Source organism: Bison bison, unplaced genomic scaffold (genome assembly GCF_000754665.1).
Source record: "Bison bison bison isolate TAMUID 2011002044 unplaced genomic scaffold, Bison_UMD1.0 scf7180017864053, whole genome shotgun sequence".
NCBI classification, from domain to species: domain Eukaryota; kingdom Metazoa; phylum Chordata; class Mammalia; order Artiodactyla; family Bovidae; genus Bison; species Bison bison.
In genome coordinates, this window is record NW_011494625.1 from 4,407,923 (window position 1) to 4,410,422 (window position 2,500).

Consider the following 2,500-nt stretch of genomic DNA (forward strand, 5'->3'; position numbering starts at 1 on the left):
GGGCTCGAGCCTCCTGGCCCCCAACCCAACCTTCGCCGCCTCGCCTCCCGCCTCCTACTCCAGACCCCAAAATCAAGCAGCAAGTTGCTTTTCATCCGAGGGGGCGCGCGGAGGGATTTTTTTTTTTTTTTTTCCCCTGGAAATTGAGCTAAGAAGGCTCCCTGGCCGGCGCCGATGGGGTACGGACCGTGCTAGTCTCCTCCGGGCGGGAGCCTGGAGCCTGGAGCTGAGATCTGGCGCTGGAGGCCGACTCCATGCTGGGGACAAAGGCTCAGCCCAGACCTGGGGACTCCAAAAGAAGATGGGGTGGGGAGGTGGATCCTGACACAGGATTTGGTAGCTGACAAGGCAAAACGGAAATTCGATCCTGGCATTAACTCTGTGCCTCAGGAAAAATTCTTTCAAGCTATGATAGTTAACTTTAGGTTGACCAAACACCTCAGATATGAATGTAAATAAATTTGTATACATATGTGTGTACATTTCCCCAAGATACGCTGGATTTTAAAAGGGTGATGAGCCAGAACAGTTCGTGAGAGAGAGAGATTGGAGACATGTGGGTCCAGAGGAAACCCAGGGCCGGGGTCTTTCCACTTGCAAAAGTCAAGAGTCCTAATGGACACCCAACAGAGGGAGTTGTGATGGGCAGAGGCTGGACCATGAGACTCCACCTTCAGTTTGAGGGCTTGTGTTTCGGATTGTTACTGAAATTTAGCAGATAGAATCTTTGTTTCCATAAAAAAAAATCACACACCAAAAAAAGCATAGCCTGGAATTGGGCCACTCTGAGAAAAATCCCTGACCTGCTGTTGAAAATATTCCCACTTCTAAATGGATGTTGGTGTGGAAGACCAACCTAAGTCTACCAAGCTCCCCCAAAGACATTAAATTTATTGTGTAGTTACAAAGAGATAGATACAGAGAGAAAAAGAAGAAAGGGGTACGGGGAGAGAGGAAGTTGGGAAGGAAGGAAGGATGGAGAGAGGGAGAGAAAGAAAGAGAGAAATATATGTATCTGTACATAGAAAGGCCCTCTACCCTGAGTTTCTTTCTTCTCTAACATAGATTTTTCCAGCAATATGCTCAGTGTTGCCCTTTTGCTAAAAAATAACTCTCTGTGAAAGCAAAGATGGTTCGACATCATCCTTTCAGGCATCAAAGAGGGGGGAAAAGTAGTTTTACACGTGAATAACATTTAAAGCTTAATTATAGGGGTCCCAGGTATAGCCTCAGATCTTTTATTCCCTCCTTTCTTTTTCTCAGTCATGATCCTAAGGAACAGAATGTTTTTTAAATTCAAGACCTTCCCATATACATGAACTACACAATTTTCCATTCCAATGTCCTTTTCTCTCCTCACTCTGATGATCACCATGGGATATACTCTGATACTATAGTTCCATGGGAAACACCAATTACTTCTTTGGGGAAGGACTTAACATTCCTGATTTGATTGCGAATGTTTCTCATCTATGTCCATAGGGGCAAGGATGAGTTTGGGCTCTGCTTTTGCAGACAGGAATCATAGTTCTCTTGAATCACACAAATTGCTCTCTGTTTGTAAATAATCCACTTCAGACTACTTCATTCCTGCCTTCAGAAAAACAGTGGAGTCAACTCTGATCATTAATGGAGCCTTTAGCTCTTAACTCATGGTTAACTTGGCAAATAATGTTTCTAAAGAGAAGCTTCCAAGAGAAACCCATTTCAGGGTAGACTTTCTCAGTTTCCCTCCCACGGTGTGTCACAAAGAGGGCAGTATCATCGTAATAAAACAATGGAAAGCTGAGATGGCATAGCTGCATAGCAACCATGTTTAATATAAAGAAGAACTGTTCATTAAAATGGACAAGGAAAGATATCCCTAAGCATCGTAAGCAGTGATGCCGGGGTGTGAGAACCACTGGTACCTGCTGTGCTCTGTGGGTTTGTCCCTCTGACACGGGCGGGTGGGTGATGCTAGGAGATGGAAGTTTGTCCGTGGTGTGTGTGGGTTATTTCTTCTCTCCTTGCATTTTTAGATTTCTTTTTACCACACAGCACTAAACGAAAGGGAAACAGGGATGCTTTTCTTCAAATGCCCAACTTGGATAATCAGACAAATGAAAGGACAAATATCTGTGCTCTTGCCTCAGGATGCTCCCATCTCTGCACCTGTAACTCAGAGAATGAAAACGCTGGTTATTTATGTTGTCCTTTCTGCCTCTTGGATCTCTGGTGAGTTGACCCGATTTTTATAGCCCTTTTACCAAAGCCATGAGGATTCTTCCCCTCACTTCACCTCCCCCCGACCCCACAAGTGAGTGGCTTAGGAGGGGATCTGTAACTGGGATGAAGCAGCTGTTGGCTCCATGCCGTCCTCTAACTTGATTATTCTTTGGACACGTTAGGCAAGCATTAGTGATTGATAATGACGCTAATTAACCCCTTTCCTTTCCAAACAGTAAACTGCTGCCAGCAGGATGCTACAAACAATAAATATAAAGCACTGCATACATCA